The 25,301-nt window shown below is 46.4% G+C and overlaps 1 protein-coding gene and 1 pseudogene across 2 annotated transcripts in view; one reads left to right on the top strand and one right to left on the bottom strand.

The window, feature by feature from the left end:
* The window catches only part of fyco1a (FYVE and coiled-coil domain autophagy adaptor 1a), a 234,289-nt gene that overhangs the window by 123,961 nt on the left and 85,027 nt on the right, over positions 1-25,301 (top strand). The window lies entirely within an intron of this gene.
* Positions 1,964-2,793, bottom strand: LOC139264795 (uncharacterized; annotated as a pseudogene).

The following is a 25,301-nucleotide window of genomic DNA, read 5'->3' as shown; positions in this document are numbered from 1 at the left end:
AGGAATTTCTTCTCTCGGAGGGTTGTGGCCTGTGGAGTTTGCTGGCTCGGAGAGCTGTGGAGGCTGGCTCATTGAGTGGATTTAAGACAGTTTCTTGGCCGATGGGGGGTTGTGAGGAGCGGGCAGGGAGCTGGACCTGGGTCCATGATCGGATCAGCCATGGTCGTATTGAATGGCGGAGCAGGCTCGAGGGGCCGTATGACCGACTCCTGCTCCTATCTCCCTCGCTCCGCCCCCTTCCCAACAATTTTCCATCCATTCATTTTAATGCTCAGAAAATCATTGAAATGAGAGATTTCTGCACACGTGCTTCTGATGGGTGACTCTGCACACTGGGAGTATGCCTTTGTAAAATTTACTCTCTAGATTAGAGAAATAACAAAGATATAATGTGCGAGACAGAGGCCATCTGTTGGAAGTGAGAAATGTCTGCATATTCAACAGGCAGTGATGTGGTCTAAGAAGGTGCTGTTTTAAACACTACTATTTAAGAATGTTCCTTTTGTTTTGTTCTATAAATTTAGCTTTCTTAGTACTACTTCATTGTTTATTATCATCTAAGTTAGTGCTTCTCAAACTTTTTTGATTGAAGTACCCTTTTTCAAATGAATTAGTAATCACCACCCCTCCCATCTAAATTATTATTGCCCCCTTGTATTGATACTGTGCATTATAGCTATGTGCACTAGGTCCGTGCAGCAGAGCTGGTCTCCAGTCGTCTTGGTTAATCCTTGCCACTGAACCAAGACCAAGCTCTGTCAAGCCCGTGTGGTGGCTGGTGTGCAGTGGCCACCCCATGTTAAAAAAATCCATGCACAGGCATCTTCCACCCTTCAGGATGTAGTTCGGGACCTGGAATATTAGGTCCTTCAGCGAACCATCTGTGAACTCATCCCTTTTTGCCGTGGAAGCAAGTCATCCTCTATACAAGGGACCGCCTATGATGATGATGAGCTATGGTGACATTTACAAAACGGGAATCCCGCAAGTATGTAAGTATAAAATGATAGTGATTTTAAAGCTTTTGATTTTTTTTAAATTATAAATGCATTGTTTATGAAGTGTATGCAAGTGCTGCTGAGAGTATTTCAGATTTACTCCTTGGCCATCCCTTGACCACAGACAGACGGATCTGATGCAATATATGTCCGACTTACGGGGCCTGTTCTTTTTGGCCATACCCCGGCACTGCTGCAGCCGGCTGGTAGTCAGGGTCTGGTCTTTGTTTACAGACAATCAATCGGTTCCTCTCCGAACAGCTACCCGTGCGCTTTTCCGCCTCCGACTTCAGTTGATGTGGGTGGCATTGCAGATGCTACTGGCCCACAGTTCTCTTTTAGTTTATGATGTGGTTTAATGAGGAAGACAGTAGGAGTAAAGCTAACTTCTGTTACACACATTTACTGATCAAGCTTTTCTATTTCCACACTTGTTTGGATGAAAAGGATATCTTAAAGCCTAAAATTGTTATGCGTTTGCAAATTATTGCAGTATAGACTGCTGCTTGACAAAAAAGATTTGTACGGATGCCAAATACTCTTAGGAAAATGAAACAAAAATCAATAACACCAACTAACTTGATGAAGTTAGAACCAGGAAAGCTATTTGTAACTTATTAACTGAAAGGCATATATAGGGCTATATGACTAAAAGTTCATCCATTGAGTTTGAATTATGACTTTAGTTGGGCTGTTTTCAGCAACAAGTCTGTTCTTTCAGCATGTTGCATCCGACATTCGAAGAATTTTTTGTATATAAATGGCAGCATCTCAATGCATCTTTACCAAGCACAAAGAATTAAAAGCAAAGGTTACAATGAATTTCCAAAATAATCAGCACATTGATTGCTGTGCTGATAACAGATTTGGCAATTATTAATGAAATACTCAAGATTACTGTCATCTATTTTAAAAGATCTTTTAAGTATTGTCTATAAAATAAAATCGTTATATAAAAGTATGTCTCATATATTGTAACTGTGAATATCCTTGTGCACTAACACCACATTTTCCGTGGCTTTAGAGGGAAGAGCTGTTAGGCAAGGTGGAGAGAAATAGCCCCTCGGTTTCTTCTTTACTTGATTCAAAAGGCTCTTGTAGCCGGACAGCTCTTGCTCCAGTCCATTCTTAACCCCGAGCAGAGTCTGAAAATCGGCCGTGTGCACCTCGATCTTCTCTGGTGCCTTGCTGCAGTCCTTTATCTGGTTGAAAATCCACTCCTTCTCCCGCAGGTGGCTCTTGCGCATCCCGTCCCGCAGCCACAAGGCGGTCACGGCATTGCGGTCGACCTCGATCTCTTTCTTGATCTTCTGCAGGGGGAATGCTGTCCTCCTCAACTTGTGGCGGTAGAGCTGAGGGCCATCTGCTCGTATTCCTGGCGCATGTTGCGCAGGGCCTCCTCCAGGTCCAGCGTGGTGGTCTCCACTCGGTTCAAGTTCTGCAGGCTGTCCAGCTTCTGCTGCTGCCAGCACTTGCGCCCCTAGTTGTGCATCAGCTTGACCTGGGCCAGCTGCGCCTCCAGTAGCTTGAACTGACATTAGAGCTGATCCAGCCTGGCCCCTCCGAGTCCTCGTACTACTTCAGGTCCTGGTAGTTCTTCTGGTAGACCTTCTCTACTGCGTTGAACTCCTCTTTCTCCAGCGTCTTAAGCATGGCCAACAGCTCCTTGTTCTTGCTCTGGAGGTTGAGCACTGCGTTGATGGTACTTGCCGAAATGCTTGTTCAGCTCCTTGATCTGCTCCTCGCTTTCCTGCATGCCATCCTGCAAATCCTTCTCGGCTGACTCGGCAACCATTCACCGCCCCATTTAGCAGCGCCCAGCCGTTCTGCAATGGCTCATTCTCCATCACCGATTGCGTTTTTTTCGCGAACCCCTTGGAAAGTCCCTACGGACCCCAGTTTGAGAACCACTGACCTGAGTTGTAGCAAAGTGGTCCAAAGTTCTGTCTCTTGTGTTGTCAATTATGAAGTAGAATCATACAATGATACAGCACAGAAGGAAGCTATTCGGCCCTTTATGCCTGTGCCGGCTCTTTGAAAGAGCCATCTTACTTATCTTCCCCTTTCCCCATAGCCCTGCACATTTTTCCCCTTCAAGTACTTATTCAATTCCTTTTTGAAAGTTATTATTAAATCTGCTTCCACCACCCTTTCAGGCTTTGCATTCCAGATCATCACAACTCGCTGTGTTTAAAAAAAAAAATAAAGTCTCTTCATCTCGCCTCTGGTTATTTTGCCCATTACCTTAAATCTGTGTCCTCTGGTTACCGACCCTGCCACTGGGAATCGTTTCTCCTTATTTACTCTATCAAAACCCTTCATGATTTTGAATACCTTTGTGAAATCTTCTCTTAACCTTCTCTGCTCTAAGGAAAATGATCTAATTTGCTAATTTCTCAAACTTAGTGGGTTATGACTGCATAAACAGTGTAACAAAAGTAGCTCCTGTTTTGGCAGATGTTAAAGCCCTTTTTATCAAGATATGGATCTTTTAACCAAACACCTTTTAATTCTTACTCATCTTGTATTCACACCTTGCACCAATTATCAGCTTGTGCTTTGACATTTGAAGTGTCAATGACCAATTTTCAAAAACTTGCAAATATCATGCTTCTTGGAACTCATAAAAGCAATATTTCTGTATCTTGAATTACTGGAACTATAAAAATGACCTAATGCTAGTATACTGCATATTGCCGATATTTGTTTAGTGTGTTCAGATTTTAAAAACTGAGGAATCGCTATCTGCAGAGTTAGTACATTAACATTAAAGTCTCTATTTTAACCGAACCCACACAATGGGTTCTGCTCGAAAAAGACAAAGAAAGGGACAGACACAGCAGAAATGACCCAGGCATCCGATCAGGACAAGCCATCTGAGCTCAGTCGATTCTGCAAAGTCTTCCTAATCTGGGGACTGGTGCCCAAGTTGGGAGAGTTGTTCCATGGATTACTGAAGCAATAGGCTGGCAATTATTCTCAGTGTCATAGCTTTCAGCCAACATCCCAGTTTCCACCATAACCAACGATAGGTATAGCCTTCCGCCAGAGGATGGAGAACAGTCGTATCCAGACTGGAGGGCATTGGCATCGATGTATGAGACCTCAACATTTAATCCAGGTTCTATGAAATCTCATGGCATCAGTTGCGACTTATTTTTTCCGTCTAAGTTAACCCAAGTGCTATGCAAATTTAAAAGCAGGAAACCAGGAGCTGCAGCGTCAGTGGCCCCATTGTATATCCTACGGGTGGACCACAGGAAGGACCAAGAAACACAAGGGAATTCCCGGGGGGATGGGGGTTTATGATGAAAACTGGAGGAAACGGCTTCCGTCCTATTTACCTGCGATTAAATGCTACTTGCTCCAATTCAGCACTGCAATTCTGAAAAGAAGAGGAAAATTCCCCAAAGAAGGTTATAGCACAGAAACAGGTCATTTAGCCCATTAAGTTTGCACCAGTGCTTTCACCACAGCACCTCCTAAACGAATCCTTGCTCGTTACGTATGCCCTCTAATAGTCCTCTTTGCCTAGCAACTATCTAATTACCAATGATTTGTGATAGATAGTGTGATTTTCAACTGCTGACAACTCATTTCTCACTGGAAAAATGGGGGAGGCCCAGTGGTTGAAAATGATGGGGGAGGGGAACCTCAGCCAACCCAATGACAGCCAAAGTCTGCTTGATGCAATTTTCAAAAGGGCGAGCCGGTCTGATAGGGACAGGAAGCATTTTAAATATGTGAATCGGGGTCTAAAACCTGTTGTAGGTCTCCGATTGCGATTCGCGGATGTGTGAACCAGTGGTCCTTAAAAGCCCACAAAAAAAAATCAGCTTGTTGTCAGCCTATGTGAAGCCCCCCCCATCCCTGTTATGCCCTGCAGGCCGGATCAGCTTGCGAGCTGACCGATTTTACGCCCTCCCGCAGCCAACATCCAAAGGTCGCTGGCGGCATTTAAATGAAAATGGTCCGGGAGCTCTGCTGCTCCGTTGACTTTGTGCCAATTCTGGGTGGAATTTGAAGACTTCCCTTGGGAATTCAACATTCTAATTTGGCGTAATGAAATATTTTCCAACCCCCCCCCCCCCCCTTAATGAATATCATGTTTAATCAACTCCAGCATAGGACTTCCCACAGGTATGGGTTTGGCGCCTGCTATTTACCACCATCCATTCCTGCCTAATCCTTGGCGGTAGGATGACTAATGCACATTATGGCACACAGATTACACGTTGCACACATTTAGGTGCATGCCTGTTGCTATACTAGCAATCGTCTCACAGTTCCATTTTGCTAGTTACAATTTTACATAGACCACATAAGAATCAATAGCTGCCTTCCTTAATATAGGGCAATATATAGCACTCGCATACAGACACAGGCTTTTCCATGTTCGCGTTCACTTCATAATTGCAGAACTAGTCTATGGTGGACCTTTGAGATGACCACTTTGCTGACGTTTTCCCTTATGACAGTTCATATTTTTCAGCTGTGCCTTACAACAGGTTGCTTCTAATCATACTGGTTCACAAACAAAAAATCCCTTTTCATCATAGCGTACAAAGCAGAGCACTGTTTTCATTGGAATCATTTAGGTTTGGTATTTCTTGATGTCATCAAATTTCATCTAGATCTTACCTACTTTTTCTCTGATTTGGGACAATGCATTGATGCTATAGTTAACCTGCTCCCAGGCAGGAAGTCAGTCAGTCTTGGTGGTTGTATAATAAAAACAGAAAATGCTGAAGTTGTTTGCAACCGCGCTGTTTGAGACATTATGAGGGCACCATGTGACCTTTATCCCTCTGAGGACTACCCAAGTTGCCAGTTTTAGTTTACGTCAAGCAAACTTAAATGGGAATTATTGGATCCTGTGGAATAAATGTATATATTTTGTAAAGAATGAGCCCGGTTGTAACGACGGCAAGCAGCTGAGTCGCTCGGACCAAGGGACTCGGGGTTTGACCCCTGTTTTGTGCCGAGTTCACTGATCTCAGTCCAAGCTGTCGGCTTCTGGGTCAGGGAGAGTAAATATCAGCCCCGAGATTCCTGGTCCTCATCACCATCCAGTGACCACTGTTGCAGAGGACACTCGTAGATGTGGCGAGAGGTCAGGGACGGCATTAAATGCCCTGCTGGGAGCAGTCACGTAAATTGTAAGACTCTGGAGAAAGAGCGGATGAGTAGGGTTAATTGGATAGCTCTTTTAATAGAGCCGGCACAGGCACGATGGGCTGGATGGCCTTCTTCTGTGATGTATCCTAAGTCAGGCAGCATCTGTGGAGGACAAAGCAGAGCTAAACGGGGGTGGGGGGGGGGGTCAGTGGCAGATTGGATGGGAAAAAACCATTCCTGACAGCAGATCGGGACCCCACTATCAACCCGCCGCCACACTACTTACCCAGTTGTCGGGTCTGTTCAGCCCTAGCGGGGAATTTAGGTCATTATAACCTTTTTAACAGTCCATTAAACAATATTTTGAGCTCACCTTATCATTTTACGAGGTCCCCCACAGGGTCTACGTTGCTCGGGGATCACGTCAGGTAGGCAGGAGTTGTGTTACCATGAATTCATTTCTTTACTTGACAGCTGCAAATGTGCTGTAAAAGCTCCCATCTCATAGCAGTTCACTTTCCAAAATCAAAAGCTGTTGCTGACTCCATTTGGAAGGCAGATTGAACTTTATGCAGGTTGCAAGTGTTTGGAGTAAACTCTCTATCCAGTGTCACTGTTGTGTATAGAAGAACTCCTTTATTACAACTCCAGAGTGCCTAAATAACATGGCAGCCAACCTTTTATACTGGCCCTGCATGTGTGTGCAGGTGACCATTAGGACTCCAACAGTCACGCCCTCTGGTGGCAAGAATTACATGGTTACATACATAACGGTCACCTCATTGGCACAGCCTTTCTCACCATTGACAAATTTCTTCTGTCACCTCAAGTCATCTGTTCACCTGCCATCTATTACATCAGCATCAGTGCCCTTGAAACTATCTCACCTTGGTCCTCAGAATCCCACCACCATTGGCCTCAATACCAGCAGCACTAGGCACACCAGCAGCACCAACAACATCTTCTCCGCAATCTGCACAGGACACAGTGCATCAGCACCCGACCACATTGCTGTTCGGGATGCCGGGGATGGCCTCACCATGGCCAGATTGACTTCACTTGACGCTATACACCCTGGCTGCCACAAGGTGCGTCAGGTTGGCACCACCCCACACCAACACCATAAAGCATTCCTACAATGCCCAAGCCATTCCTTTCACACTCATCACCATTGCGGGGGGGATACTGTTATGTCTCACCATTCACTGCAACTCACGAAGTCACTTCCAAAGGTGCACACAATTCTGTCCAAGAACGCAAAGTGTTGAAAATAAAGATTTCAATGTTTGACACCACATTAACAGAAACTTCACATGAACATTGTATAAAACACCCAAGTGCTGCCCATGTAAAATTGAGATGAGGAGAAATTTCTTCTCTGAGGGTTGTAAATCTATGGAATTCTCTGACCCAGAGAGCTGTGGAGGCTGGGTCATTGAATATATTTAAGGCGGAGATAGACAGATTTTTGAGCGATAAGGGAATAAAGATTATGGTGAGCGGGCAGGGAAGTGGAGTTGAGTCCATGATCAGATCAGCCATGGTCTCATTGAATGGCGGAGCAGGCTCGAGGGGCCAAATGACCTACTCCTGCTCCTATCAACGTTTCAGGTCGATGACCTTTCGTCAGAAAAAGGTTAGAGATATCTAATTCAAACAAATACTAAATTCTGTGATTATTCGCTGTCAAAAGTAGAGCCATTATCCTTAATAATAAATCTCCTGTTTTTGTGTACTAAAGTCTAAATTGTTGGGCTGTGTTCACTTCTCTACCTTCCCACTGTGACATGGTTGAATTATATAGAATTTATTCTACAGAATCAAGCCATTCTGCCCAACAGGTCTATACTGGTGTTTATGCTCCTCACGAGATTGAACAGATTTTTCCACTTGCCAATACAAAGTACAGAAAACTTAGTATGGTTTGTAAAACATTTTATTGAAAAATCCGGTCAAATATTTCTGAGGAATTACATATTTGCATATAATTAAACACATTTTATACTTATAGGTAGTAAATAAGAAATTTGTACAGCATGGAATCTAACTTAACAGAGCTAGGAGGTCCATGTTCAAAGCCTTGATCTTCTGGAATAACTTTGGAGGTAAATCAATGTAAACGCAGAAAAACGTAAATGGCTAAAAACGGCCATTTGTGCTGTCTCTTCAGGGTTTCCACCAAAGTTAAAGTGGGAAGTTGGGGAAACCCGTTGAAAATTCAGGCCCTTAATGTGCAGCCACCAAAAGCCCTTTTTATAATGTGCAGCCACTTCAGTATCACTAAGTTACTTTTTGTACGGTGTAAAACATTTCTAAAGTGCATCAAGTGGAAGGGGAACAGGTGTTCGGAATTAGAAGTAGACAATGGCAACTTAGTTTTCTCTCCAAAGTTACAGCAGGAGATCAGGAGAACCCTTGTGGAATTCTAGGGCCATTTCTCAAAATTTACAATTGTATATCCTGGTACATCCAATATCTTTTTATAAAGGATACATATTTGTTGTTTCGGATAAAGCCGATACAGGTTGTGATGTTTCACGCTCAGTTTTCAGATACCTAGCCAATTGTTTTTGACTGAGACATCCAGTATCTTTTAAGATCTTCCAAAAACTGTTTCTAAACTTCACTCCAAGAAATACATAAAGAACAGGATTGAGACAGCAGTGTAGATATGCAATGCCCTCTGTTACAATAATTGCATAGACTACATTTGCATTGTATTCACAACTAGATTCTTCTTCCCTGATGATCTGCAGAGTTTGCATCAACAGCACACTGTTGAATGGCAGCTCACAAATCACAAATACAACTACAACTGCGACTATAATCTTTAATGATTTGTGCTTCTGAAAGCCCTTAGCTTGGAGCAGAGTTTTTGCAATGATTGAGTAGCAAATGATCATGACCACAAAGGGTATCAGAAATCCCACTACCATCTGTGTTACATTCACTCCCACTTTGATGATGCTGCTTGAATTGGGATGGTACACTATCTTACAGATAATATTATCAGTTTGACCAATATATGCTTTGCTTAATATGAATTCTGGAAGAGCCAAAATGATCGTGAACACCCAAACCCCTGCGCAGACTAACATACTTTTAAATCTCTTATTTCTGCTGTTGAGTGTTTTCGTTGCTTGAACAATGGCATTGAACCTGTTGACACTCACACAGGCTAGTGTTAACATACAACTGTAGAAGTTGACAGTGTATGCACCATTCACAATTTTGCACATAAAAGTTCCAAAAATCCATTCAGTGTGCGCATCAACTGCCCAGAATGGCAGGGTGCAGAGGAAGAGCAAGTCTGCGATCGCTAAGTTCATCATGTAGACATCTGTCACAGTCTTCAGCTTCTCGTAGAAAACATATGTCACCATGACTAAAGAATTGCCCAAAAGTCCTGTCACAAATATAACTGAATAAAAACAGGGCATAAAAACCTCTCTTAAATCTCCAACTTCGACGATGTCACAAAACAAACCGAAAGCTGAATTGGGGAATGTGCTGTCTTCATAATATTCAGATTCTGTTGTTAGATATTTGGGGTAGGAAGGGTCAACTACTTTACTTCCAGTCATAATTGGAAACCAGAGCACACCTGAAATAAAGCAAAAACTTGTGATGTCCTGGCACAGACCCTTATCTGCCTCTTCCAATAGGCTTGTTCAATGACCTCATCAGCCAAAAATAAAATTGATTTATTTGAATAAGCTGATACAGTAGTAAATGCTGATCCCAACAATTTTTTGTTATAAACATACTATTCACATCTTTTGTGATGTGAGCTCTCAAATGTAATGTCTTACTATTCCCTAATGGCATTTATTCCATATTTTGACACGCATTTCAATTTAAAGAAAAGAAAATATGCTAATCACAGTTATATTTTAACTTTTCAGTTATAAAGTTTTTGAATGCATTGTTTTTACGAATCAATATTGAAAGCAATCTATGTGAAAACTTACCACAATTGTGCAACTTTGGTAACAGTAGCTGAGTCTTCCTGCCTTTTGAATATTCAAATGCTGTATGTTGCCAGTGATTTCAGTGATTGTGCTTTATCTGTTGAAGTTGAAGGAAGTAACATATTTAATTATAGTACAAAACGTTTCCTGTTAGTCTGCTGAATTGCAGGTTGATATCATCATTATCATAGGCAGTCCCTCGAAACGAGGATGACTTGCTTCCACGCCAAAAAAGGATGAGTTCACAGGTGTTTCAATAAAGGACCTAATATTCCATGTCCTAAACCATTTCCTGAAGGGTGGAAGATGCCTGGGCGTGGATTTTTTTAACGTGGTGGCCATTGCACACCAGCCACCACACGCGCTTGACAGAGCTAGGTCTTGGTCCAGTGGCAAGGATTACCCAAGACGACTGGAGACCTACTCTGCTGCACAGACCTAGTGCGTACATACCAAATAGTTGATCTAATATCTCAATCGGTGCATAGCATCTTTCACTTCCATCTATTTTACTTCTGTGAATTTCATAGCATCATATGGGCTAGACTTACCACTTGAGATTGCTGGGCTTGTGCCAAAAAGGCAGGCTATCTTCCATTTTGCTTAAAAAGTGAAAAGTTGAACCGGAACATCGCCGGAAAATTGCAGGCCCAACTTTCATGTCGCCCACACATCGCCCAGGCAACTTGCAGCACATTGTCTACACATTGCCGGGCTGATCGCTCGCCGAGAGGATCGCTGGAGAAAAGCTGCTTTTACCTGGCCTTCCTCACAGAACTCGGCATTACGGACGCCATTTTGAAAGTTGGAGGAAGTGAGGAGGCTGCTTAAAGAAGGGGCTTATAATTTGTGAGTTATTTAAGAGCCTTTAAGTTACTGATTGATCCACTCACAGTTATATTTATATTTATTTTAGTACAAAGGTCATTTATAGCTATAGTGATAGTGATATGGTCTGTAGCTTCTCGACCATTACTTGTAAATGCTCAAATGCTGGAGTCTGAAATTGGGTTCAGTGAAGGGCCCAATCGAAGAGGAGGCAGAGGCGAAGGAGGAAAACGTACAGCCGACGAACTTACAGGGAAAAGCAATCTTACCTCAACTTGTCTGATAACACGTGCCTTAGGAGGCTATGCTTCCGAAATGAGGTAATCGATGAGATATGCCAGCTCATCAAGGGGGATCTGCAGCCTACCCGCACTATCAGGACCGCACTGCCCGTTGAGGTAAAGGTTACTGCGGCGCTATCCTGCTACGCATCGGGCTCCTTTCAGGCTTCAGCTGGCGACATCAGTGGTATCTCTCAGCATGCCACACACTGCTCCATTCGACAGGTGACTGGAGCCCTTTACGCTCGCAGGATGGACTTTATAAGCTTCCCTAAGACCAGGAAGGCGCAAACTGGGAGGGCTTTGGGTTTCTCGAGAATAGCAAACTTCCCCAAGGTGCAGGGAGCAATAAACTGCACGCACATCGCCCTGAAAGCACCTTTACAGAATGCGGCGGTGTTTCATAAGAACATAAGAAATAGGAGCAGGAGTAGGCCATAAGGCCCCTCGAGCCTGCTCTGCCATTCAGTAAGATCATGGCTGATCTGATCATGGACTCAGCTCCACTTCCCTGCCCGCTCTTATTCCTTTATAACCTCTTATTCCTTTATTGTTTAAGAAACTGTCTATTTCTGTCTTAAATTTATTTAATGTCCCAGCTTCCACAGCTTTCTGAGGCAGCGAATTCCACAGATTCACAACCCACTCTGAGAGAAGAAATTTCTCCTCATCTCAATTCTAAATGGGCGGCCCCTTATTCTAAGATCATGCCCTCTAGTTCTAGTCTACCCCACCAGTGGAGACATCCTCTCTGCATCCACCTTGTCAAGCCCCCTCATAATCTTATACGTTTCTATAAGATCATCTCTCATTCTTCTGCATTCCAATGAGTAGAGGCCCAACCTACTCAACCTTTCCTCATAAGTCAACCCCTTCATCCCTGGGATCAACCTAGTGAACCTTCTCTGAACTACCTCCACAACAAGTATATCCTTTCATAAATATGGCAACCAAAACTGCATGCAGTATTCCAGGTGTACAGATGTAACAAGACTTCCCTGCTTTTACACTCCATCCCCTTTGCAATAAAGGCCAAGATTCTGTTGACCTTCCTGATCACTTGTTGTACCTGCATACTATCCTTTTTATGTTTCATGCACAAGTACTCCCAGATCCCGCTGTACTGCAGCACTTTGCAATCTTTCTCCATTTAAATAATAACTTGCTCTTGATTTTTTTTCTGCCAAAGTGCATGACCTCACACTTTACAACATTTTACTACATCTGCCAAATTCTTGCCCACTCACTTAGCCTGTCTATGTCCTCCTGCAGCCTCTTTATGTCCTCCTCACACATTGCCCTTCCTCCCATCTTTGTATTGTCAGCAAACTTGGCTACATTACACTCAGTCCCCTCTTCCAAGTCGTTAATATAGATTGAAAATAGTTGGCGTCCCAACACTGATCCCTGCGGCACCCCACTCATTACTGATTGCCAACCAGAGAATGAATAATTTATTCCCAACTCTCTGTTTTCAATTTGTCAGCCAGTCTTCTATCCATGCTAATATATTACCCCCAACCCCATGAACTTTTATCTTGTGCAGTAACCTTTTGTGTGGCACCTTGTCAAATGCCTTCTGGAAGTCCAAATACACCACATCCACTGGTTGCCCTTTATCCACCCTGTTCGTTACATCCTCAAAGAATTCCAGCAAGTTTGTCAAACATGACATCCCCTTCGTAAATCCATGCTGACTTTGCCTGACCGAATTTTGCTTTTCCAAATGTCCTGTTACTGCTTCTTTAATAATGGATTCCAACATTTTCCCAACCACAGATGTTAGGCTAACTGGTCTATAGTTTCCTGCTTTTTGTCTGCCTCACCCCATTTTGGTCCCCGGGTACCGCGATGAATCTGGCGTGCAGTGGGTGACTGCAAGACTTTCTGTTGTGGGGTGGGGTGGTGGGGAGGTGATGGTGGCGAAATTGGCTCATGGGGGTGGGGGGGGGGGAGGTTTGCTGGAGGGGAAGACGAAGCTGGGGAATCTCGTTCCGAGTCAGAAGGAGGTGCTTCCTCCTGACTCGCTTGTGTGCTGGTGGTATGTCGGATGACGGCACCTTGGGATCAGGGCAGTGACTCGCCACTATCGCATGCTACAAGGCATCGACGGAGATGGTCGTTGCATGCATCTCCCGGATCATCTGCATATCCTCCGAATTGCGAACAGACGACTGGGGCGTGTCCCTTGTGAATACCACGAACACCTGGAGTAGCTCGTGACTTATCGCGACACTCTCCACGCAGTCTGGTCAAGCCCTCGATCCGATCGACCAGAGGAGGCGTGTGCTGACCTCGCTGACCTGACCTCCGTGGGGTCGACGTGAGCACTAAACGCCTTGGCGTCACCGGCTGCACGCCGCTTGGTCCCGCTACCTCTTCGTCGAACCAACGTTGTGGCCGCAGATTCCACAGGTGCATCACTTTCAGAGATGGGGGTGGTAGGCTCATCCTCCTCGGTTTCCTCCTCTTCAGGGTCTTCATCCTCCCCTGCTGTGGTGATGACCACCTGCATCGGGAGGGGGAGGGGTTCCGGTCACGCCTCCGCCTCGCTGCGCATGGGTGTTCGTGGATCTGCAAAGCGCAATTGAGCTTATTAGAACGGAACAGAAGGGTTTCACATTCTTGCGCTGCGTTGGAGGAGCAGCACTACTACAATAAATGAGACCAAGAGACGTTACATAACAACGCATCACACGGTAGTACATATGGTGGTAAATCCAAGTTGAATTTCAGTGACCCAGAGAGCTCTGGAGACTGGATCAGTCAGAGAAGGACAGAATGATAAGGGAGTGAATGTTTACGGGGAGCGGACAGAGAAGGGAACAGATGGCCAGATCACTGGCTCCTGCTCTTATCTCTTATGTTGTCAACCTGAGAGTAGCACAGAGGCTGCACGGGAATCAGGATAGCTGCATAACATACATCATTCTTATATTATTATGAAATGACGTTACATTACTTTAACACTGCTTGATGCATTACTCACGTGACGCAAGCGAGGGCTCTGCTTCACCACGGCTGGCCGACCAAGTGTGGCCTCCCACCAGTGCCGCGTTCTTCCAACTCGGTGAGGGTTGCAAGCTGTGCAGGGCCTCCTCTGGTTCGCCTGCGTTCTGAACGATTCTTCACTAACTTCTTCTGAAAACGTGAAAAGAGCATGGTATAAGCTCATTGACTCGATACTATCATGGAAAGACAGCAGTCGCCAGTGTATATGTTAATAGGGTTTTTATCCACAATTGATGCACGTTATAACAAAGATTGTGTTTCGGAGCTAATGCTTGACACAAACATCTCTCTTGACTACAATCTCCATTGAAGGGCCACCGGGGGTGGTGGGAATCAGGATAGCCTGTGAACTTGGCAATGACAGAAGCTAATGTCCCAAAGTGTCCCAGGGCAGACAGTGAGCAAGGGCAACTTTTTCCCCAGTCCATGCTGGGTCACTGTAAGTGACAGCAGCCAGAGAAACTTAAAAAGGGCGCAGGTTCATAGCCCTGTCCAGATCTTAGCAGGGAATATATGTAAGAATAACAAGCTTAATTTCAATCCTGGAGATTTATAATTATAATTACAATTTGCATCATTACAATATAAAATCTTTACTTACTCTTGCCGAAGCAACCAGGCTGTTCCAGCCCTTCCGCCACTGGTCGGGCCCCCTCGCCTCATGGGACACCGACGAGACCACGTCCGCGATCTCGACACAGATTTTCCGATACACCCGGGGTGGGCGTTTCCCATGCCCATTCTGGGTTAATTGGGCCCACCGGGGTGCACCTCCTGGACCGACGCCTTATTGGCCTCATCACTGAAAGGCTTAGCCCTTTTCCTCCCCTCCTCCACATCATGGACACTTTCGTCTGAAGATGACTTTTTTTTTATATCAATTCTATCAATTATCTCTTAATTATCTCACTCCCAGTCTGTCTTCTTCCTCTCTGCTCTCTCTCTTTCTCTCTCTCTCTCTCTCTTCCCCCCCCCCCCTCCTCCTCCCTTTGCCTTCTGTGCATGTGTGGATGACCTCTGACCTCCCGAAACGTGGGAAAACCTGTTTACCAAAACAAAAACGCATGCGCAGAAGGCCATTGCTAGGGGAGCTTTGCGTCCACATCGCTGAGGCCCGTTTTGCATCGCTGGGCCCATTTCACATCGCTGAGCTATCGCTTTTCCCATTTCACATCACTGAGTTATCGCTGAGCCAAAAGTCGCGATCCCAAAAATGGGCAATGTTCCAGCGATCGTGAAGGCTGACACATCGTCACGGCTGGAATATCTCCCATTTTTTGGGCTCTAGCAATTTGAGTGGAAAGTCTAGCCCATAGAATTATACAGCACAAACAGATGCCATTCAGCCCATTGTGCATATGCCAGTTCTTTGAAAGAGCTGTCCAATTAATCCCATTCCCCTATCCTTCCCCTATAGCCCTGCAAATTTCTCCCCTTCAAGTATTCATGCAATTCTCGTTTGAAAGTTATTATTGAATCTGCTTCCACCACCTTTTCAGACAGTGCATTCCAGATCATAACAACTCACTGTGTGAAAAGAATGGGGTAAAAATTCGGTGACGCTAACGTTTAAAATTTTGAAAAGTTCACGGCAGGTGCAAAGGAATCCGAACTTCTAAATTGGGCTTTAGCGCACCAGGCAGGAAAGGGGTGGTAAATGAGGCACTAATGAGCTCAGTGGGGCGCTGCAGGAGCGCTAACAGCAGAGCCCTACTCAATTTCAGGTGACTTGTATTCAGCAGTCATCCTTCACACTATCTCATTTCAGCTGTTAATGGGGAGGTTATATCAAGCTGCAGCTGCTCATTTTGAGGAAGTGCTGAGAGCACATGCAAGAAGTTTCTCTTGTGGCTGTTGCAAATCTAGCTGGAAGGGAGAGAGCACGGCGTATTAATGACATGGCATCGGAGGCATTGGTGGGGGCAGTGGAAAGAAGGAGGCATGTGCTCTTCCCAGCAACTGGAAGGAGGCCATTGCCACAGGTCTTCTGGGCCACGTGGAGGGATGTGGCAGAGGAGGTGTCAGCCAGCACTCTAGTGGATCGAACACTCCCACAGTGTCGTAAGAAGTTCAACGACCTCAGTCGGGTGGCCAAAGCATCCATACCTCCTACATACCAGCCTCTGAACTTCTGTCTGTGCACACTGCACAAGGCACCACTCCCCCACCAAACATCTTCAGCTACTCAAACTGACATCCTCATCTCACACCTTGCCTACATTCACCGCTAGTCAACAACAACAGGCATATCTCCCACACACATTACTGGTCTCTTATCTACACAAATTCCTTTCTTTTGCAGGCCAAGATGGCACATAAATGTTAAATGTTATGGGATACATTTTTTATTGGAATGTTGCATATTTGGTGCTGTCTCTCATTTCAGTTTTCGCGCTGTGGTATGGAAAAGGAAATTGATGTGCTGATGGAGACATGCAAAGCAACCGGGGAGTGGGCTAAAATTCACTGGAATCGAAGTCTGATGAGGCGGTCACGGACTGCCCTTGCAGAATGGCGATTGAGTGGCTGCCTCTTCCGTCGCTGATGTTGCTCGTCCTCCTCCTCGTTCTCCTCCATCTCCTGAGTGGTGGAGCTATGCCTGGTGGCAATGGCTGCGCCCGCATGATGGCCAAATTATGCAGCAGAAGACAACGGCGAAAAGGGACACCCACTCAACCGAGTACTGGAAGACTCCTCTCGAGCGGTCAAGGCAGCGGAACTGTTGCTGCAACACTCCGATGTCTGCTCAATGATATTCCTGGTGGCGGCATGGCTCTCATTATATAAGTGCTGGGCAGGAGTGTTGAGGTTGTGGAAGGGAGTCCTCGTCCCCGAGCAGCCAGCCGCAAGCTTGATGTAATGGCTGGAAGAGAACTGGCGCAGGATGAATGCATCCTGGCTGCTGCCAGGATAGCGGGCATTGACAGTGAGGTTTCAGCATGTGTGGTCGCACACCAACTGCACATTCAGTGAGTGGTAGCCTTTGCAGTTATGAAATTCCTCAGGATTGTTATGCGGTGTCCGCAAAGCGACGTGGGTGCAGTCAGTGGCGACGTGCACCACGGGGAAGCCCGCTATCCTGGCAAAGTCATATGCACACTCGTGCTGCTTCTCTCTGGTCATAGGAAGGAAATGTAGTCCCGCCTCCTTCTGTACAGAGCATCTGTGGCTTTGCTGATGAAGCAATGGATGGCAAACTAGGAGATGTTGGAGATATCTCCTGTTGCACGCTGGAAGGATCCACTGGCATAGAAATTGAGCACGATGATGAACTTGACTGCCACTGAGAGCTGTCCTCATCCTGGTCTGAGGCTCGCGATCTGGTTACAGGAGGTGGCAGAGCTCTGTGACCACGCCCTTGCTGAAGCACAGCCTTCGAACACACTGTGTTCACTCAATGAAATTGATATAGGAGAACTGCTGTCAGAATAACCTGGGATGGTAAAGTCTCCCAACACAGCCTCCATGAAACAATATAAATGATGGACTTTTAAATCTGCCCTCAATGAAAGTCAAGAATGTTTAACAACCAGAACACTCCTTCAACTGGAAATCTTTGAAATCTGTCTAAACGCCTGTCTGCCGATGAAATAAGCACCAACCATGATTGGCCGACCAGAAATGTTGCCGAAGATGGCGCCTTTAAATAGCTCTCCTCCAGTTGACCCCAGACTGAAACATGACCGCTGAAGCTATCGTTGTCAGCGCCAGGCGGGAACACTGGGCGAGAGCGCATTTCGCTTCTGGGGCGGTAACGGGGTGCTGCGTACGGCAATGACGCCACCCCATTAGGGATTGCTACAAAGAACAAAAATAAAGGAATAGTCTTGCACCAGCAAGCAGCCATAATGTACGGAAAGATTGACAATCCCAGTTCAAAGTTTTCATACATGCAAAGTATTTGCTTGATTATCACAGATGTCATAAAAAAGCAGCAAATCATGCGCAACTGAATGGTATTGATTCCTGAAATCCTACTGAGCAAGTAGGAAACATAAGTGGAGCTGAGTCCACGGCCAGATCAGCCATGATCTTGTTGAATGGCGGAGCAGGCCCGATGGGCTAGATGGCCTACTCCTGTTCCTAATTCTTATGTTCTATGTCACAAGATTTTTCTACATGGGATTATTGGTATAGTGACAATAATGGAGACAAGGGAAGGATTGGGAATATAATATTCCTGGCTACAAGCTATTCAGGAAAAATAGGGAAGGAAAAAAGAAGGGGATTGGCAGTATTGATCAAAGATATTGTTGCAGCATTGGAAAGGATGAAGTACTTGAGAGTTCAAGACAGAATCTATTTGGTTAGAATTAAGGAACAATAGAGGAGCTGTTACGCTGTTTGGTGTATACTGTAGACCACCAAATACGGAGAAGAAGATAGAGCAGCAAATTTCAGAAAGAAACACGAAGGAAAACCCTACTTGACCTCGTCCTCCCCAGTCTACCTATCGCAGATGCAACTGCCTATGACAGCATTGGTAGCAGTGACCACCTCACAGTCATTGTGGAGACGAAGTCCCATCTTCACACTGAGGACATCCTCCATCGTGTTGTCTGGCACTGCCACTGTGCGAAATGGGATAGATTCAGAACAAATCTATCAGCTCATAACTGAGTATCCATGAGATGCTGTGAGCCATCAGCAGCAGCAGAATTGTATTCCACCACATTCTGTAACCTCAGGACTCAGCATATCCCTCACTCTGCCATTACCATCAAGACAGGCTACCAACCCTGGTTCAATGAGGTGTGTAGAAGAGCATGCCAGGAGCAACACCAAACGCACCTAAAAATGAGGTGCCAACCTGGGGAAGCTGCAACACAGGACTACACGCATTCTAAAAAACGGAAGCAGTATGCTATAGACAAAGCTAAGTGATCCCACATCCAACGGATCAGATTAAAGCTCTGCAGTCCTGCCGCATCCAGTCATGAATGCTGGTGGACAACTGACTGGAGGTGGAGGCTCCGTGAACATCCCCAACCTCAATGATGGCGGAACCCAGCACCCGAGTGCAAAAGACAAGGCTGAAGTGTTTGCAACCATCTTCAGCCGGAAGTGCTGAGGGGATGATCCATCTCGACCTCCTCCTGAAGTCCCCGCGATCACAGAAGCCAGTCGTCAGCCAATTTGATTCACTACACGTGATATCAAGAAATGGCTGAGCGCATTGGATACAGCAAAGGCGATGAGCCCCGACAATATCCCAGCTGTTGTGCTAAAGATTTGTGTCTCTAGCCAAGCTATTCCGGTGCAGCTAAAACACGGGCATATACCTGACAATGTGTAAAACTACCCAGGTGTGCCCTGTTCACAAAAAACAAGACAGATCCAATTCGGCCAATTACCACCCCATCAGCCTACTCCCAATCATCAGCAAAGTGACTGAAGATGTTGTCGACAGTGCTATCAAGCGGCACTTGCTCACCAATAATCTGCTCACTGATGCTCAGTTTGGGATCTGCCAGGACCACTCTGCTCCAAACCTTATTACAGCCTTGGTCCAAACATGGACAAAAGTGCTGAATTCCAGAGGTGAGATGAGAGTGACTGCCCTTGACATCAAGGCAGCATTTGACTGAGTATGGCATCAAGGAGTCCTAGTAAAATTGAAGTCAATGAGAAACAGGGAAAAGATTCTCCACTGGCTAGAGTCATACCTAGCATAAAGAAAGATGGTTGTGGTTGTTGGAAGCCAATCACCTTAGCCCCAGGATATCGCTGCAGGAGTTTCTCAGAGCAGCATCCCTGACCCAATCATCTTCAGCTGCTTCATCACTGACCTTCCCTCCATCATAAGGTCAGAAGTGGGGATGTTTGCTGATGATTGCACAGTGTTTAGTTCCATTCGCAACGCCTAAGAAAATGAAGCAGTCCATGCCCACATGCAGCAAGACCTGAACTCCATTCAGACTTGGGCTGATAACTGGCAAGCAACATTCGTACCACACAAGTACCAGGCAATGATTATCTCCTAAGAGAGCGTCTGACCATCGCCCCTTGACATACAACGACATAACCATCGCCAAATCCCCCAACATCCTGGGGTCACCATTGACCAGAAACTTAACTGGACCAGCTACATGAAGACTGTAGCTACAAGCTCAAGTCAGAGGCTGGGTATTCTGCAGCGATTGTCTCACCTCCTGACTCTCCAAAGCTTTTCCACCATCTACAAAGCACAAATCAAGAGTGTGATGGAATACTCTCCACTTGCCTTGATGAGTGCAGCTCCAACAACACTCAAGAAGCTCGACACCGTTCAGGACAAAGCAACTTGCTTGATCAGCTCCCCATCCACCATCTTCAACATTCACTCCCTCCACCACCGGCGCATTGTGGCTGCAGCGTGTACCATCTACAAGATGCATTGCAGCAACTCCCAAATTCATGACCTCTACTACCGAGAAGGACAAGGGCAGCAGGCGCATGGGAACACCATCACCTCCAAGTTCCCCTCCAAGTCATACACTATCCTGACTTGAAAATATATTGCCGTTCCTTCATAGTCGCTGGGTCAAAATCCTGGAACTCCCTCCCTAACAGCAATATGGGAGTACCTTCACCACGCATACTGCAGCAATTCGAGAAGGCAGCTCATCACCCTGTTTTCAAGGCCAATTATGGATGGGCAATAAATACTGGCCTTGCCAGTGATGCCCATTTCCCAGGAACAAATACAAAAAAAATGCAGGAACTATAGAGTAGTGATAATAGGGGACTTCAATTATCCCAATATACCCTGGAAAAATAATATTGTTAGGAGCAATGAGGGGGACGAATTCCTGAAATGTGTACAAGAAAACATTGATCAATATGTTTCTAGTCCAATGAGGAAGGAATCAGTCAGTGCTGTTCTGGGGAATTAAGTTGGGCAAACAAAGCGTGTTTCAGTGGGGGAGCTTTTAGGAAACCGTAATCACAATATCATTAGGTTTAGAGTAGTTATGGAAAAGGACAAGGAACAATCAAATGTGAAAATAAGCAACTGCAGGAGAACTAGTTTCAGAGAGTTGAAAGGGAATCTGGCCCGGGTGTATTGGAACCTAAGATTCGCAGTTAAAACAGCCAATGGCAATGGGAGGCCGTCGGAGAGGAGATCAGGTACACACATTGCCACTAACATCTGATTCCCACCCAGAGCCAGCCTGATTGAGAACCTGGCTGGCTGACTGGCTGACTGGCTGACTGCGGGTGGGTAGGCCAACGGCACTCGGCCGCGGAGAGGAGGGAGAGAGGGAGCGTGTGGGGGCCTGGGGCAGGAGATCAGTTTTGGGGGGGCGGGGGGGATCATTGGCGGGCAGGAGAATCGCGTGGGGGCCAGAGGGTGATCATCGGTGGGGGATAGCTTGGTGGGTGATCATCAGGGGGTCGGGGATGATCATCGGAGGGCCAGAGGAGCAGTGGGCATGCGGTGATCATCAGAGGGCTGGGAGCGGCTGAAGATCGGGTGACCGGCTAATGATCGGGGAGGGGGGTGGCGGCCAGGAAGCAGCATGATCGGGGGGTCGAAGGAGGATGGGGCATCAGCAGACTCATGGCTGGGGGGGGGGAGGGGGTGGGTTAGGTAGGCATGCTGGATCAAGGAGGTAAGTGTAAAGGCACTTACCTACTGGATCCAGCAGTCCTCGCGTTACTTTAGCTGGCGTGTAAATGCAAAGCAGCAACAAACCCAATGACTAGTGGGGTACCACAAGGTTCTGTGCTGGGGCCCCAGCTGTTTACATTGTATATTAATGATTTAGATGAGGGGATTAAATGTAGTATCTCCAAATTTGTGGATGACACTAAGTTGGGTGGCAGTGTGAGCTGCGAGGAGGATGCTATGAGGCTGCAGAGTGACTTGGATAGGTTAGGTGAGTGGGCAAATGCATGGTAGATGAAGTATAATGTGGATAAATGTGAGGTTATCCACTTTGGTGGTAAAAACAGAGAGACAGACTATTATCTGAATGGTGACAGATTAGGAAAAGGGGAGATGCAATGAGACCTGGGTGTCATGGTACATCAGTCATTGAAGATTGGCATGCAGGTACAGCAGGCGGTTAAGAAAGCAAATGGCATGTTGGCCTTCATAGCGAGGGGATTTGAGTACAGGGGTAGCGAGGGGATTTGAGTACAGGGGCAGGGAGGTGTTACTACAGTTGTACAGGGCCTTGGTGACGCCACACCTGGAGTATTGTGTACAGTTTTGGTCTCCTAACTTGAGGAAGGACATTCTTGCTATTGAGGGAGTGCAGCGAAGGTTCACCAGACTGATTCCTGGGATGGCGGGACTGACATATCAAGAAAGACTGGATCAACTGGGGTTCAGACGAATGAGAGGGGATCTCATAGAAACGTTTAAAATTCTGACAGGTTTAGACAGAGTAGATGCAGGAAGAATGTTCCCAATGTTGGGGAAGTCCAGAACCAGGGGTCACAGTCTAAGGATAAGGGGTAAGCCATTTAGGACCGAGATGAGGAGAAACTTCTTCACCCAGAGAGTGGTGAACCTGTGGAATTCTCTACCACAGAAAGTTGTTGAGGCCAATTCACTAAATATATTCAAGAAGGAGTTAGATGTAGTCCTTACTACCAGGGTGATCAAGGGGTATGGCGAGAAGGCAGGAATGGGGTACTGAAGTTGCATGTTCAGCCATGAACTCATTGAATGGCGGTGCAGTCTCGAAGGGCCGAATGGCCTACTCCTGCACCTATTTTCTATGTTTCTATGTCACTAATATTTTGATTATGCTTGGACACAATTATGACCGTTCAAGTGTGCCCAAAGGACAGAGCTCCATCCAGAACTTCAGTGATACAGCCCTACTAGAAGTGTAAGAAGACGGGAGGCACAGACTCCTGGGTGTGCGTGCCACCAAGCCTGCCAGCACTATTGTGCCACTAGATGGAAGGTGGCACTGGCTGCCAATTCCCTCACTGCCAAGACTACAGAACAGTGCCACAAGAAGTTCGATGACCTGACCAAGTTGAAAAGCTAATATACGAACCATGCTGTATTTTTCTTCCTTGCCTACCCTAGGCACCAGCGCACACTTCACCCTGTTAAAGCAACACTTAAACAACTAACCCTTCACACTGCACTCTGATTAAGGGTGCCTCTAACTCGCTATCATGCACTAAGACTACATAGCTCCCATAACACACAAGGACTGCCTTGCTCAACCCCAAAATTCCTCCTCCACTTAAACACTCACATACCTCCTTATCTCATACTTTACCTCTCCCCTACTCCTTAGCACTCACTTCTCAACTGCTAGCCTTACCCTCACTTACTTATCTATTTGCAGAAGAAATTGCAAGGGGCATCTCCATCTTAAAACCGCTTAGCCCCTTCCAACACAAGCCCATACAGCTCATGGGTACTCAGTTAGCTATTGCTGTGACAGATGACAAGGATCAGCGACATCTTGCCAGGTTAGTATCTGTCATCTTGGTAGCCCTCTGAAGCACCAGACACACAGCTATCTACCTCCTGAGGGGATAATGTTCACTCATTCTTCCCCTGTGTCATCCTTTGCTGCTGGAGAAAGGTAATGATGATGAGGGGGACCAAGGAGCTTTTTTTAAATCCCTCATTTCATATGGCGATGATGAGGAGGAGAATGAAGACTAACCCACTCATCATTTCCAGCTGCTACTTTCTACCCCACCTTTCTCTGCTCCAACCCCCTCCAACATATCACCTGGGGCACTTGCTTCTTCTCCCCCAGACAACAGCTTAGAGACTTTCATCTGGTATTGAGGAATTGGTGAGAACGAGGGACCCAGAAGAGTGAGAATTGGAAGAGGATGTGCCCTCTTCCCAGCAAGTGCTAAGGAGAAGCTGCGTGTGGATTAAGAGCTGTGAACGCAGAACTCAGGAGGACTCACCTGCAAAGAAACGATGTTTGAGGAAATAAACGTGCAGGCACTGAGCCCAGTCATCTTCATCATCATAGGCAGTTCATCGAAGCGAGGATGATTTGCTTCCACGCCGAAAGCAGATGAGTTCACAGGTATTTCAATGATATTCCAGATCCCGAACTACATCCTGAAGGGTGGAAGGCGCCTGTGCGTGGTTTTTTTTTTAACGTGGGGTGACCGTTGCACCCCAGCCACCACACGGGCTTGACAGACCTAGGTCTTGATACAGTGGCAAGGATTAACCAAGACGACTGGAGACCAGCTCTGCTGCACGGACCTAGTGCTCACACATACCGCAGTGTGGGCTGCTCCGTGCTGCCCCTGGGCCCTCGCCTCTTCTGGGCCCCGAACTTTCACCTCTCCTGGGCCCCGATCACATCCCTCTACGAACTCTTGCCGCTCCTTCGACCCGACCTCGCCGCTCCTGCTGTACCTGCCCGCGCTGCAATCAACCATCATCCTCCTGCAGCAGCACACTGCACGTTGCTCCCTCTAATGAGCCCGGCCTGCTGATGGTCAGTTGATGCTTGGTGCAGTCCCAACCTGCAAGACCATCAGCAGGCCGGGGCCATTAGAGGGAGCAGCGTGCGGTGGCCCGGCCCAGAATCATCAGGATATGGTAACTGACAGGTGTGGCTATGGAGTTTATAGCATGTTTTGGGGCACCATCACAGAAGCTCTGTCTTCCTTGCAGGTACCAATGTAGCAAGTGGCCGCTGCATTGAAATCTGCAAACAGATCTCCTGCTAACAAACAACCAGTGACAAGTGCCTTCACGTCCATGGAGGTACAGACTGCAGCCTTGGAGGGAAAAGGGAGTGCATCATGGATTGTGCCTTTCAAACCTTAGCCACTGCTGCATCACAGAGTTTTCAGGATCTGATAGCTGCCACTAGATGAGACATCCCACTAATGAGTGGTGCCGCAGATCCAGGGCACAGTGGAATTGCAGTGGCTGGAATCTGCCTGATACCGCCAATTTTCAGGACAACAGCACATGCCAAGCCTCCGGCCTTCCCTCTCAGATAACTAAGCCTTTGGAACCAGGACCACCCTCCAAAGATGTAGCCAGCAGCTGCTCCCTGCCAGGAACCAGTTGCCATGAGACAAGGACCAACTCCGATCCATTACCCTTATGTACACTATCTCCTATAGTCCTGGCCCAAAGGTGGCACTTT

The sequence above is a fragment of the Pristiophorus japonicus genome, chromosome 5 (assembly GCF_044704955.1).
Source record: "Pristiophorus japonicus isolate sPriJap1 chromosome 5, sPriJap1.hap1, whole genome shotgun sequence".
Lineage (NCBI taxonomy): Eukaryota > Metazoa > Chordata > Chondrichthyes > Pristiophoridae > Pristiophorus > Pristiophorus japonicus.
Note: the sequence above shows the minus strand (reverse complement) of the source record. Positions and strands in the feature narration are given on the sequence as shown.